This window comes from Canis lupus, chromosome 11 (genome assembly GCF_011100685.1).
Source record: "Canis lupus familiaris isolate Mischka breed German Shepherd chromosome 11, alternate assembly UU_Cfam_GSD_1.0, whole genome shotgun sequence".
NCBI classification, from domain to species: domain Eukaryota; kingdom Metazoa; phylum Chordata; class Mammalia; order Carnivora; family Canidae; genus Canis; species Canis lupus.
The window spans coordinates 18129484-18145152 of NC_049232.1; the positions used below are offsets into that span (position 1 = coordinate 18129484).

A 15669-nucleotide genomic window follows, 5' to 3' on the forward strand; every position below is an offset into this window, starting at 1 on the left:
TCTGCTCTGTGAAACACCCTTTAAATAGAAACTCCTAGTCCCACATAACTTCTTAATTCTTTTTTATAATTCATATTCCCAACTTATTTAAAATTTATCTGATTTTTCTCTTTTTAAACTACTATAGATACTCTCATTGTTTGGCAAGTCCTCTTTTTTTTTTTTTTAAGATTTATTTACTTATTTGAGGAAAGAAAGAGAAAGCATGTGAGCAGGGGAAGGAGCAGAAGGAGAGAATCCTCAATCAGACTGCCTCCTGAGCAGGAAGCCCAACACAGGGTTCCATGCCTGGACATTGAGATCATGACCTGAGCCAAAATCGAGAGTCATGTGATCATTTGACTGAGCCACCTAGATGCCCCATCCGCAAGTCTTATTTATAGTTCTCTGTTATCTCTGTTCTTCACTCATGCATTTCACACTGGTCCTTCAGGGTTGTTTTTTTTTTTTTTTTTTCCCCTACTTGATATAATGATATACTAGTAACAAACTTCTTAATTTAAGTATGTTAGAAAATATCTTTATTTTGCTTTTATTGTTCAACTTTGGTGTGTATCTTTAAAAAAAAACAGTATTTTCTTCCATATCCCAAATAATATTATCTCATTTCAAATAATAGTGTCTTAAGATGCTATATGATCATTTGTTTAAATTCAAACTTTCCCTACTGCTCCAAAATACCCAAACCAGGAGAATCCCAACACCATCGATTTAATTGGCTTCTTATTTCTTTTAAATAAGAACCATTATATAGTTAAAGTTCTCTCATGTAAACAAAAGTAATCTCTAGTTTACGAGTTAGTGTTATACAAATTTCTGGTTCCCATCAACAGTTTGTCTTAAAGTTTTATAGTTTTAACACCAGTTCACTAAAGTATTGTCAAATCTATATTGTCATCAAGATTGGCAAAAATGGATTATTCCTGATTCTTTTACAGAATTCTCTACTTTCCTTTTTTTAATGAGGCTGGTTAGTGCCCTAAACTATAGTTGCTATTTCAACTAAGAGTAAATTCTTAATTATTATTCTTTAATTAGCAGATTTCAAAGAAAAGAGTCAATTAGTAGTTTGTTTTTTTTTTCTTTTTACTTTGTTTGATAAAGTTGGGTGCTTTTTTTCAGATTTCACTTAAATCCTGATTAGTTGGGATGCCTGGATGGCTCAGCAGTTAAGCTCTGCTTTAAGCTCAGGGTCTGATCTTGGAGTTCAGAGATTGAGTCCCACATCTGGCTCCCTGCATGGAGCCTGCTTCTTCCTCTGCCTGTGTCTCTGCCTCCTCTGTGTCTCTCATGAATAAATAAATAAAATCTTTAGAAGAAAAAAAAATTCTGATTAGTTAATATACAGTACAACATTAATTTCAGGAGTAGAATTCACTGGTTCATCACTTATGTATAACACCTAGTGCTCATCATAACAATTACCCTCCTTAATACCCATCACCCATCTATCCCATCCTCCGCCCACCTCCCTCCATCAACCCTCAGTTTGTTCTTAATCATTAAGAGTCTCTTATGGTTTGTTCCCCCCCCCCTCATTATTCCACTCCCATATGTTCATCTGTTTTTTAATAGTTTCTTTGAATAGAGACTTGAGATTTCTTTTTTGTTGATTGTCATCATTAGCCCAAGTATTTTCATAGATTGTGTTTCATTTACAATCATTATTCAATATTGCAACATAAATTGTAATAAATTTGATTAGATGGAGTGCTTTTAAGTTTGTACTTGTTATAATTAATTTAATTCCACATCCATCCTCATAATCATGAACCAGTAATACCTACCACTCAAATCAAAGCTCATCATGGAAGATAACAGGTCTGAAATACGATGCAAAAGAGTTTAAAGATATATCTAAAATGTGTAACGAAGAGAAATATATGACATTCTGACGATTATAAAACATGTCCTCTGATTTCTGTTAGAATTTTTATTCATTTGCTCATTAATTCATTGATTTATTTAATGATTAGTTCTTAAGTTCTTGTTTTTTCCCAGAGAGTCCACAACTCATTAAGGATATAACTGAGTTCAAATCATGTATATTCTCTGTCCCCATAAAGATTACACTGCAGTCTTGAAGGATCCTCAATCAAAATAGTTCATTAATAAGTTTAAAATGATCACTTTGATAGATGCTATGCAGGAAGGAATCCCCCTTTTGGGACTCACAGCCCTGGTCTCAGACGGTTGTAGAAATGTCCCTGAGAAAGTGGCACTCCATCCGAGAATGGAAAGATAAGTAGGACTTTAGTAGATGAACCCGGAAACGAAGTAGGGTGGATATTTCAGAAGAAAACAAAATAACTGGGCAGCCCTGGTGGCTCAGCGGTTTAGCGCACCCTTCAGCCCGGGCATAATCCTGGAGACCCGGGATCGAATCCCACGTCAGGCTCCCTGCATGGAGCTTGCACCTCCCTCAGCCTGTGTCTCTGCCTCTCTCTCTCTCTCTGTGTCTCTCATGAATAAATAAAATCTTAAAAAAAAAAAAAAACTAATTCTAGGTAATGTAAGGTGAAAATGTTTCAAGTAGATAAAGTTCAGCAGACAGAAAAAACAAGTGAAGTGATGCAGAAACCTTGCAGAAGCCATTCTGATGCAGGGTAAAGCTATTTATTGGTACATAACTTCAAGTGTCTGAAAGTATATCCAATAACTCTTCATAGAAGTTCACACTAGAGAATTATGTTATGAATTGGAGAAAAGCAAAAGGGAATTGTTTTAGCTGTAAAACTTTTCAAAGTGTTGGAATTATTTTTGTGAACCAATATTATTTTTGAAATTCAAAAAAATTCAAAACAGAACTCTCAGAATTAATTCTATTTTTGTTACTTTATAAAGAATGTGCTTAAGACAAAGGTATATGTTTAATCAAATACTTTCATAAAGTCATGGTACATAAATGGTGTCCACATACACAGAAAAATATAGATGATCACATGCTGTTCAGGCAAACTAAGATATCTCAAGTAAACTTGAATATTTTTTTTTTTTAGAAAGTATCTACATGTAGAGTAGATACTCTGAACTTCTGGATCTTGGAGTTTTTTTTCTAATAGGCGTTATGGCAGGTATGTTATGCTTTTATTAGTCCACTCTACTTTGCTGTGTGGAAGTTTCCTTGAACTCAACTGAGAAGCTCAGATTCTCTATCTGCATTCTTTTTAGAAAGGGAACTAAACTCGCAATCCTCAAATGAAAGTTTTAAGCATCAGGAATTTAGCCTTTCTTCTAAATAAATGCCTTTGCTTCTTTAGCTTTTGGAAGAAACTGCCCTAAATGAAAAAAGAAAAGAGAGACTTGGAAACCTCCAGAATGCCCCCAAAAGACTTCCTTTGCATAGAATCGTTCATCAATTTCAACAGTAACAGAAAGTAATGGAAACGTGATCTGAATGGGCAGCGGAAACCTGAGTAGTAACTTAAAACTCCATTGAAGTTGTTCATCAGATATAGGACCCAGCTTGTTCTTTGTAAAATCAATATTTAAGTGTTTTGGACTTTTTTTTTTGCCAGAATTAAAACATATCTTCCCAAAGGAATGGTGGTGGTAAAATAGAAGTCCTATGTTAAGAGCACTGGACTTTCATCGGGCAATTTGTGGCATGAGTTTTTATAAACGCTACAAAATAAGACCCGATGTATTCACAAATATGCAGATCTTTACTTAGAACTGTTTGGGAAACTATTCTATCACAAAATTTATTCGTATTAAATGTATTTTTAAGGGAATAAAATGGTTTTAAAGCTGTAAATCTCTGGCATGGAGAATAGGTTTGTTTGTTTGCTTTTTTTTTTTTTTTTTTTTAAGGTGCTCCCAACCATGCTTTTAGTAAATTTGGTTTTCCAGTTTTCTTAGTTTTACACATATATCATTTACTCCTAGTTTATATGCCTATATTTATAACTTTATAGCCCCTAAAACAGAAGTTCTATGCCCGTTTAACTTCTAAAAAGAGAAAAATAGCTTGGAAATTAGGTCTAGAAATATATATATATATTTAAAACTTATTTACTTGAGAGAGAATTGGGGGTAGGGGCAGAGGGAGAGAGAGAGAGAGAGGGAATCTTCAAACAAACTCCTGCTGAGTGTGAAGCCTGATGTGTGAAGCTCAGACTCACAACCCTGAGATCATGACCTGAGCTGAAATCAAGAGTCAAATGCTTAACCCACTGAGCCACACAGGCACCCCTAGGAAAATTTTTTAATTCAGAAGCAACAGATTAAGAGTCATCCTGTGGTCCCAAGGGGGAAAAAAGTAAAATCCTATAAAATTCTGGTATTTCCCCTCCAGATCTTGGAAAATAATTGAATCTTGTCCTTCTTTTGGTGATTGGTATTTTGATATTTAGTAACTATGGAATTAGCATCTCAGGAAATATTTTGTGATTTTATAAGGAAAATTATTTCTCAGTGACTTTGGAAGAGCTTTGCTACTCTCAACATAAGGCAGAGAGAGTAAGAAGAAAAAGAAGGCAGAAGAGGGAAAAGTCAAAGAACGGGTGTCTTTGAGACAAGGCCAAATTATCAAAATGTTTTTGGGTAAAAATTAGTTATAAGCCAATCCATGAAATGAGGCAAAGATAAAAAAAAAAAAAAAAAGATCTTGGTACACTCTTATACAGTTGTTTTCAACCACTATTTAAACACAGAAATAATTTGGGGCACCTATGTGACTAAGTCAGTTAAGCACCCAACTCTTGATTTCAGCTTAGGCAATGATCTCAGGGTCCTGCGATTGAGCCCCTCACTGGGGCTCTGTGTTCAGTGGGAAGTCTCTTGGAGGATTTTGTCTCCCTTTCCCTCTGCCCCTACTTCTACTCCCATCCTCATGCTCGCTCTCTCTCTCTCCCCTCCCTCTTTCTAAAATAAATCTTTTTTAAAAAAATAAACACAAAAATTATTTAAAATCTATTATTTTTAGCACTTTGTTGGTTCTCTTTGAGAATAATTATAGCACTGTATTTTTTCCAATATGACATATTTAAAATATATATCATTAAAATTTTCATTAATCTTAAACATGAAAATAAAGTTTAAAAAACTCTAATTAGTGATGTATATTTAAGATATTTGAAAGAAAGCTATATCTACATTTCAGTTAATGATCATTTAAAGTATATAGGTATCTGTGTATATATATGCATATATGTGTGCAGTACAGAAACACATGTGTGTATATGCATGTGTATATGTGTGTATATATGTATATTGGTGTACATTTATTTATACTACATTGAAGTTAAAAAAGATTCACATCTTTTTGCATAGTGAACTGTCATGAATTCTTCTTCAATTGTCTAGAATTCTTTCTTTTTTTTTTTTTTATTTATTTTTTTTATTGGTGTTCAATTTACTAACATACAGAATAACACCCAGTGCCCGTCACCCATTCACTCCCACCCCCCGCCCTCCTCCCCTTCTACCACCCCTAGTTCGTTTCCCAGAGTTAGCAGTCTTTACGTTCTGTCTCCCTTTCTGATATTTCCCACACATTTCTTCTCCCTTCCCTTATTTTCCCTTTCACTATTATTTATATTCCCCAAATGAATGAGAACATATAATGTTTGTCCTTCTCCGACTGACTTACTTCACTCAGCATAATACCCTCCAGTTCCATCCACGTTGAAGCAAATGGTGGGTATTTGTCATTTCTAATAGCTGAGTAATATTCCATTGTATACATAAACCACATCTTCTTTATCCATTCATCTTTCGTTGGACACCGAGGCTCCTTCCACAGTTTGGCTATAGTGGCCATTGCTGCTAGAAACATCGGGGTGCAGGTGTCCCGGCGTTTCATTGCATTTGTATCTTTGGGGTAAATCCCCAACAGTGCAATTGCTGGGTCGTAGGGCAGGTATATTTTTAACTGTTTGAGGAACCTCCACACAGTTTTCCAGAGTGGCTGCACCAGTTCACATTCCCACCAACAGTGTAAGAGGGTTCCCTTTTCTCCGCATCCTCTCCAACATTTGTTGTTTCCTGCCTTGTTAATTTTCCCCATTCTCACTGGTGTGAGGTGGTATCTCATTGTAGTTTTGATTTGTATTTCCCTGATGGCAAGTGATGCAGAGCATTTTCTCATATGCATGTTGGCCATGTCTATGTCTTCCTCTGTGAGATTTCTGTTCATGTCTTTTGCCCATTTCATGATTGGATTGTTTGTTTTTTGGTGTTGAGTTTAATAAGTTCTTTATAGATCTTGGAAACTAGCCCTTTATCTGATATGTCATTTGCAAATATCTTCTCCCATTCTGTAGGTTGTCTTTGAGTTTTGTTGACTGTATCCTTTGCTGTGCAAAAGCTTCTTATCTTGATGAAGTCCCAATAGTTCATTTTTGCTTTTGTTTCTTTTGCCTTTGTGGATGTATCTTGCAAGAAGTTACTATGGCTGAGTTCAAAAAGGGTGTTGCCTGTGTTCTTCTCTAGGATTTTGATGGAATCTTGTCTCACATTTAGATCTTTCATCCATTTTGAGTTTATCTTTGTGTATGGTGAAAGAGAGTGGTCTAGTTTCATTCTTCTGCATGTGGATGTCCAATTTTCCCAGCACCATTTATTGAAGAGACTGTCTTTCTTCCAATGGATAGTCTTTCCTCCTTTATCGAATATTAGTTGCCCATAAAGTTCAGGGTCCACTTCTGGATTCTCTATTCTGTTCCACTGATCTATGTGTCTGTTTTTGTGCCAGTACCACACTGTCTTGATGACCACAGCTTTGTAGTACAACCTGAAATCTGGCATTGTGATGCCCCCAGATATGGTTTTCTTTTTTAAAATTCCCCTGGCTATTCGGGGTCTTTTCTGATTCCACACAAATCTTAAAATAATTTGTTCTAACTCTCTGAAGAAAGTCCATGGTATTTTGATAGGGATTGCATTAAACGTGTATATTGCCCTGGGTAACATTGACATTTTCACAATATTAATTCTGCCAATCCATGAGCATGGAATATTTTTCCATCTCTTTGTGTCTTCCTCAATTTCTTTCAGAAGTGTTCTATAGTTTTGAGGGTATAGATCCTTTACATCTTTGGTGAGGTTTATTCCTAGGTATCTTATGCTTTTGGGTGCAATTGTAAATGGGATTGACTCCTTAATTTCTCTTTCTTCAGTCTCATTGTTAGTGTATAGAAATGCCACTGACTTCTGGGCATTGATTTTGTATCCTGCCACGCTACCGAATTGCTGTATGAGTTCTAGCAATCTTGGGGTGGAGACTTTTGGGTTTTCTATGTAGAGTATCATGTCATCGGCGAAGAGAGAGAGTTTGACTTCTTCTTTGCCAATTTGAATGCCTTTAATGTCTTTTTGTTGTCTGATTGCTGAGGCTAGGACTTCCAGTACTATGTTGAATAGCAGTGGTGAGAGTGGACATCCCTGTCTTGTTCCTGATCTTAGGGGAAAGGCTCCCAGTGCTTCCCCATTGAGAATGATATTTGCTGTGGGCTTTTCATAGATGGCTTTTAAGATGTCGAGGAATGTTCCCTCTATCCCTACACTCTGAAGAGTTTTAATCAGGAATGGATGCTGTATTTTGTCAAATGCTTTCTCTGCATCCAATGAGAGGATCATATGGTTCTTGGTTTTTCTCTTGCTGATATGATGAATCACATTGATTGTTTTACGGGTGTTGAACCAGCCTTGTGTCCCAGGGATAAATCCTACTTGGTCATGGTGAATAATTTTCTTAATGTACTGTTGGATCCTATTGGCCAGTATCTTGTTGAGAATTTTTGCATCCATGTTCATCAGGGATATTGGTCTGTAATTCTCCTTTTTGGCGGGGTCTTTGTCTGGCTTTGGAATTAAGGTGATGCTGGCTTCATAGAACGAATTTGGAAGTACTCCATCTCTTTCTATCTTTCCAAACAGCTTTAGGAGAATAGGTATGATTTCTTCTTTAAACGTTTGATAAAATTCTCCTGGGAAGCCATCTGGCCCTGGACTCTTGTGTCTTGGGAGGTTTTTGATGACTGCTTCAATTTCCTCCCTGGTTATTGGCCTGTTAAGGTTTTCTATTTCTTCCTGTTCCAGTTTTGGTAGTTTGTGGCTTTCCAGGAATGCGTCCATTTCTTCTAGATTGCCTAATTTATTGGCGTATAGCTGTTCATAATATGTTTTTAAAATCGTTTGTATTTCCTTGGTGTTGGTAGTGATCTCTCCTTTCTCATTCATGATTTTATTAATTTGAGTCTTCTCTCTCTTCTTTTTAATAAGGCTGGCTAATGGTTTATCTATCTTATTAATTCTTTCAAAGAACCAACTCCTGGTTCTGTTGATCTGTTCCACAGTTCTTCTGGTCTCGATTTCGTTGAGTTCTGCTCGAATCTTTATTAACTCCCTTCTTCTCTTGGGTGTAGGATCTATTTGCTGTTTTTTCTCTAGCTCCTTTATGTGTAAGGTTAGCTTTTGTATTTGAGTTCTTTCCAGTTTTTGAATGGATGCTTGTATTGCGATGTATTTCCCCCTTAGGACTGCTTTTGCTGCATCCCAAAGATTTTGAACGGTTGTATCTTCATTCTCATTAGTTTCCATGAATCTTTTTAATTCTTCCTTAATTTCCTGGTTGACCCTTTTATCTTTTAGCAGGATGGTCCTTAACCTCCACGTGTTTGAGGTCCTTCCAAACTTCTTGTTGTGATTTAGTTCTAATTTCAAGGCATTATGGTCCGAGAATATGCAGGGGACAATCCCAATCTTTTGGTATCGGTTCAGACCCGATTTGTGACCCAATATGTGGTCTATTCTGGAGAAAGTTCCATGTGCGCTTGAGAAGAATGTGTATTCAGTTGAGTTTGGATGTAAAGTTCTGTAGATATCTGTGAAATCCATCTGGTCCAGTGTATCATTTAAAGCTCTCGTTTCTTTGGAGATGTTTTGCTTAGAAGACCTATCGAGTATAGAAAGAGCTAGATTGAAGTCACCAAGTATAAGTGTATTATTATCTAAGTATTTCTTCACTTTGGTTAATAATTGATTTATATATTTGGCAGCTCCCACATTCGGAGCATATATATTGAGGATTGTTAAGTCCTCTTGTTGAATAGATCCTTTAAGTATGATATAGTGTCCCTCTTCATCTCTCACTACAGTCTTTGGGGTAAATTTTAGTTTATCTGATATAAGGATGGCTACCCCTGCTTTCTTTTGAGGACCATTCGAATGGTAAATGGTTCTCCAACCTTTTATTTTCAGGCTGTAGGTGTCCTTCTGTCTAAAATGAGTCTCTTGTAGACAGCAAATAGATGGGTCCTGCTTTTTTATCCAGTCTGAAACCCTGCGCCTTTTGATGGGGTCATTAAGCCCGTTCACATTCAGAGTTACTATTGAGAGATATGAGTTTAGTGTCATCATGATATCTATTCAGTCTTTGTTTTTGTGGACTGTTCCACTGAACTTCTTCTTAAAGGGGAATTTTAAGAGGCCCCCTTAAGATTTCTTGCAGAGCTGGTTTGGAGGTCACATATTCTTTTAGTTGCTGCCTGTCTTGGAAGCTCTTTATCTCTCCTTCCATTTTGAATGAGAGCCTTGCTGGATAAAGTATTCTTGGTTGCATGTTCTTCTCATTTAGGACCCTGAATATATCCTGCCAGCCCTTTCTGGCCTGCCAGGTCTCTGTGGAGAGGTCTGCTGTTACCCTAATACTCCTCCCCATAAAAGTCAGGGATTTCTTGTCTCTTGCTGCTTTAAGGATCTTCTCATTATCTTTGGAATTTGCAAGCTTCACAATTAAATGTCAAGGTGTTGAACGGTTTTTATTGATTTTAGGGGGGGATCTCTCTATTTCCTGGATCTGAATGCCTGTTTCCCTTCCCAGATTAGGAAAGTTTTCAGCTAGAATTTGTTCAAATACATATTCTGGCCCTCTGTCCCTTTCGGCGCCCTCGGGAACCCCAATTAAACGTAGGTTTTTCTTCCTCAGGCTGTCGTTTATTTCCCTTAATCTATCTTCATGGTCTTTTAATTGTTTGTCTCTTTTTTCCTCAGTTTCCCTCTTTGCTATCAACTTGTCTTCTAGGTCACTCACTCGTTCTTCCACCTCGTTAACCCTCGTCGTTAGGACTTCTAGTTTGGATTGCATCTCATTCAATTGATTTTTAATTTCTGCCTGATTAGCTCTAAATTCTGCAGTCATGAAGTCTCTTGAGTCCTTTATACTTTTTTCTAGAGCCACCAGTAGCTGTATAATAGTGCTTCTGAATTGGCTTTCTGACATTGAATTGTAATCCAGATTTTGTAAGTCTGTGGGAGAGAGGACTGTTTCTGATTCTTTCTTTTGAGGTGATGTTTTCCTTCTAGTCATTTTGCTCAGTGCAGAGTGGCCAAAAGCAAGTTGTATTGGGAAAAAGAGAAAAAGAGAGGAGAGAAAGAAGGAAAGAAAAGAGAAAGAGAAAAAAAAAGGGAAGAAAAAGAAAAAAAAAAAGAAGAAAAAGTGAAAGAAAAAGAAAGGAGAAAAAAAAGGGGGTGGGGGAAGGAAACAAATCAAAAAGCAAAACAAAACAAAAACAAAAACAAAAACAAACAAACAAAAAAAAGAACCACCGGGGAGTATCTTCTGATTCTGTGTACTTTAAGTCCCTTGGCTTCTCCTGGAAGTTGTCCGTCTAGCTGGTCTTCTGGGGGAGGAGCCTGTTGTGCTGATTTTCAGGTGTTAGCAGTTGGGGGAGCCGCTGTGCCCCTGCCTGGTGCAGGGCTCGGTGGGGGTTGTTTACCCCGTGAGGCCGCAGGAGGAACAGCCCCAGTGGCGGGGCAGCTCTGGAAACCTGGATTCAGCTCCGGCAGGAACTCCGTCTGCAGGGCCTGGAGGCTCCGGGCGGGGCCGCTGATCTGCTCAGCTGGGGCAGGAGCGTCCTCGCTGTCCTGGGCCCTCCCGGCCTCTGCCTGTCCCGGGGGAGGCGGGATCCTGGGCTGTGTCCCGGCGCCCTGTGCTCCGGAGCCTGCGCTGTTGGATTCGCGCTCCCGGGCCGCGCAACCCCCTCCGCGGAGCCGCCGCCCGAGCCCCTCCGAGCTGCTCCTGGAACCGCGCAGGCCCCTCTGCACGGAGCCTCTTCCTCTGCCCGAGCCCGGCCGAGCTGCTCCCGGGGCCGCGCAGCCCCCTCCGCGGAGCCGCCGCCCGAGCCCCTCCGAGCTGCTCCTGGAACCGCGCCGCCCCCTCCGCACGGAGCCTCCTCCTCTGCCCGAGCCCCTCCGAGCTGCTCCCGGGGCCGCGCAGCCCCCTCCGCGGAGCCGCCGCCCGAGCCCCTTCAGCTGCTCCGGGTCCCGCCGGGTCCCGCCGTGCGCGCTGCAGCCCTTAGGGAGCTCGGCGCACTCTCCTGGGCGCGCAGTTGCTCTGTTACTGTCCCGGGGAACCCGAGGGCATCCTCGCCCTCCTGGGTCCTGCTCCACCTCCCCGCGAGCCCCTTTCCCCCGGGAAGGTCGGTGCAGCTCCTGCTCCTCCGGGACGGGGCTCTCCTGTCCTGGGGACACTCGCCCCGGCCTCAGCCCGGCTCCTCGCGGGGCCCCTCCCCCTTGGAGGCCTTTGTTCCTTTATTTCTTTTTCCCCGTCTTCCTACCTTGATAGAAGCGCGAACTCTTCTCACTGTTGCATTCCAGCTGGTCTCTCTTTAAATCTCAGGCCGAATTCATAGATTTTCAGGATAATTTGAAGGTTTTCTAGGTAGTTTGGTGGAGACAGGTGATTTGGAGACCCTACTCTTCCGCCATCTTGCTCCTCCCCCTAGAATTCTTTCTTAAGGCGAAGGGATCATCACCTTCCTTTGTGCACCTTTAAAAAAAATCAACTTTAATCAACTCTAAATAACTATTAAATTGAAGTTTTGTTAAAATCAACATCTGTTCAAGATTAATTAATTCTAGAAGGCTGAAACAATCAAAACAACAAATATTTGTGCCTATGTTTAAAAAAATTCTAATTTATTTCTCTTTATTTTTAAATTGACTCCATACAGAACTTAGCAAATTATGTTTCCTATGTATAAATATGACGCATTATCAGTGGCTCCACTCTGTTGCCATTATCCAGGACCAAACAAATGTCTCCATTTTTTTTTATTTGATCATCTTGCATATCTAGGATACTCCAGAGTGTTCATTGAATCCACTCACTTTTTAAGCAGCATTTTAAGATTGGCCAAGCTCAAGATTTTATCACAGATCTTTTTATCTTAACTTTTAAACACATCCTTCTCTTCTCTATCATTCTTGGGTTCTGAGGTACCCCTCAGACCCCGGTGCCAAGGTTGTCACCTCTCTGACACCATAGAATCAGACTGTCCCATCTTAGCTGCTCTGACTTCATCTGTGACCCAGATATCCCCTACCTACGTCCTGACCTGTGTCAAGAAGGGAGAGGTAAAAGAGGGAAAAGGGCATTTTTATCCAACAGAGACCCATTGTATCACACTTTGGCACATGTAGTCTCTTGATAAGGAGTATATGCAGCCAAGTGGTCATTATTTTGATGATCCAAAATCATGTACTGCAATAAGGGACTCTAGATAGCCAAACCAGAATTAAGTTTGAATTCCTCAGATCCTCTTTTGGCCAGGCTGTCAACTGGAGAGCATACTAACTAGGCTAGCCTTAGTTTGTAATTAGGGGAAGAAGGAACATTGCATCCAGAAACGGCCCTAGCAGAATCATGAATTTCCTAAGTTACTATGTAACCTTCTACTTTCTTTGACCTGATCATTATATAGGAAGAGGCTAAAAGGAGATGGCCTTCTCTCCCTGGATCCACATTTAGGAACCAAAAGTGCTTTAATAAGGTATGGGGTGATGGAAATAAGTCAGAAATCTTTTTGAGTTGATTTTCATTTTTATTTTTTATTATTTTAAAAGATTTTATTCATTTGAGAGAGAGCACTAGTAGAGGAGAGGGACAGAGAGAGAGAGAGAGAGAGACAAGTAGACTCCCTGCTGAGCATGGAGCCCAATTTGGGGTTTGATCCTAGGACCCTGAGATCATGACCTGAGCTGAAGTCTGACACTTGAGCCACCTATCCAGGTGGCCCTTAGGTTGATTTTTAAAGGTTCTGCTCCAACATTCAGGAATACCTGATACTCTTGGGTGATAAAGAGAAGGGAAATCCATCAAGTCAGTTGACTGTCAATCCATTGTTGAGCAGCTTTTTCAATAAAACATTCATTGTTTTCATACTGCAAATGATCAAGTAAGCCAAAAATAGGACAGCAATGAGTTTTAAGGGTTGCCCTGATTACACTGGAACAGCAACATTCATCTAAAATGATGTCAACACTGGTGAAACACTACAGATAATCTTAAACCAGTCAGGGTTCCAAAGATCACTTTGGCTTCTGCCCATGGTGCTTGTGAATTTAGCTCCTTTCCTATTCCACAAACCATTGCCTTATTATGACTGCTGTCTGTCTCCTGATTTTTAATGACAATCCCAAGAGGTGATATTCACTGAATTATGTTTACTCCATGTTGTTAGGACATCTTTGACATGATATAGCATATAAGCCAAAGAATAAGTTTTTAGTTTTGAAATTTTAAGAAGGGTAGGAATCTATATATTTGAGCTACTATGGTATAGTATGTTAAACCTCAACAGATTTGCAACCACTTCTACTTGAGGCCAGTTACAATGGAAGATGTTGCTATCTTTGTTGCTTTACCAGATTTGCCCAAGCAACACTATCAGTGTAAATACACTTGTAAGCAACTTTTACATGATTTCATCCATCTTCTCAAATTCCTTGGAGGAAGATAATATCCATTTTTATAAATAAGCATATATGACTTATCTATTATTATGCCATCTCGAAGCAGCAAAAGACCCCACAGAAACTGGGGTCTTCGATACTAAAAAATTGATACTTGGCCAGAGCTGTCATTGAAGATTTCCTCCCAGAAGGAGAGTATAACTTGGGTCTTTTGTCTTGTATTAAGTAGAGATTTGGATGTGTAACTTGTAAATGCTCACAAATAGCTCAGGGAATTTTTGATACTTAATTACAAGATTGAGTCAACTAATATAATCCCATGGATTCTCAGGTTCTCATTAGATACTCTTGATGTTGGAGATTCTTGTGTGCAGCAGTGGATGCAGTAGGTTGATTTGGCCCAGCCTGTCATTTCCCCCACCCCTGCCCCCAATTACCTGGATGATGTATTGATAGAGTGGGTAGTGCTACTGAATAATTCTTTCATCTGAGGGTGAAGATGAAAACAAACCAGTCAGTTCTCCCAGCATTGTTCCCTCAGTCTTTGTTTTATCTTCCAAAGGTTTGATGTTTGATAATGAATAAATTAGGATAAAATATGAATGTACCCTCTGTAAGGACCCAGCAGGAAACATTGGCTGTTGAGCCAGATCTCAATCAGCAAATGAAAGGGGTTCATTTTGGCATCAAGACCAGGCCTGTGAAGTCTGTTTATTTAGAAGAATATTGAAGATGAAAAAGGAAGTTTGTGTGCATGGTGTTTATGTGTGTGCAAGAGAGATAATAGAAAGGCTTGGGAAACACTTCAAATTTTATGTAAAATAATTTCATTTCCTTATAATGTCATGTCATTTATTCTTTAAAAAAATTAAGTAATTTACTTCCCTATTAATTGGTGTAACTGGTTATTAATGCACATAATGTTTTATCTTTTGGAGGCTGAGCATCCTTTAGAGCTCATACACATATTTAAAATATCTATTTTTCTGGCATAAACTATTGCTCATTCTCCTAGAGACAAATAAAGCTATTTGTGAAAAAGAAAATTGTACAGAAACTGGCTTTATGTGGAATTACATGAATGGCATCATAAATGTGATGTTAATACTCCTTTTCCGATGTTATGAAACTTAAATCTGATTCTCTCTTCCTGGTCTCCTACACATACAATACTACTTTAAAGGTTGCTTCGTACTGTTATTCTGAGGACTATGCCATAAGTGACTCAGCCATATTAACTTAAAGCCAGGATCTGGGGCTAGGAACAGGCACATGGAAGATGGCATGCAGTCCCATGCTGTTGCCATTCTCTTCACATCCGCCCACCATGAGAGCTGTCACAGGAAGTTAGCAACCCCCAGCTCTTCTTGTCACTCTGCTTGGAGATGGAGGCTGACTTTTGCCTCTAGCTCTCCCTCCATCAAGGGCACACCTAAAAGTAAAAAACAGAGGCTCTGGCATAGTCTTCAGTTCTAAACTATGCAAGAGGAATGAAGTTCATCTGATGAAACATTGTCAAGTAGGCAGAGTATTTTTCTGGCATCCCCGTTGGTGCGCTTTCCCACGCTTCACTGTGTCCTTCTTTCTACTTCATTTCAGACTCCAAGAAGGCTATGAAACGAGAATTGAGGAAAGGCTGTGATACAGGTGGGGAGGCACTCATCCTTTCTGTACACCTATTAGCTGTTATATGTGGGCTCACTTACATTAAACTCCCTTTAACTATAAAGCCCCAAACTAAATTTCTAAATGAAAAAAAAAATCTGAAAGTATAACTCACAGGTTGGAGAGGTATTCTGAGTGACAAAAGCACTTCCCCAAATAACCTTTCACAGATCATGGCTTCTAATGGTACATTTATATATAACAAGCCCTGAAGGCCATGCTCTTTTAGAAAACACTTTAAGATTCTATACCCTCAGGTGACTATTACAGTCTTTTTGAGTCATTGAGCACAAAGTAGTAATTCTT

At 39.2% G+C, this 15669-nt stretch overlaps 1 long non-coding RNA gene across 5 annotated transcripts in view; it reads left to right on the plus strand.

Moving 5' to 3' along the window:
* Nucleotides 1-15669, plus strand: part of LOC111098014 — a 195761-nt gene that overhangs the window by 159074 nt on the left and 21018 nt on the right. For 3 of the 5 annotated variants that reach the window (XR_005366646.1, XR_005366648.1, XR_005366645.1), the window contains exons 6-7: nucleotides 3000-3074; nucleotides 3261-3702. The exons of 1 other annotated variant lie outside the window; for it this stretch is intronic. This is a non-coding gene — a long non-coding RNA (uncharacterized LOC111098014). Of the gene's footprint in view, nucleotides 1-2999; nucleotides 3075-3260; nucleotides 3703-15669 lie in introns of those variants that run through there. One more of the 5 variants, XR_005366647.1, reaches the window with a different exon arrangement.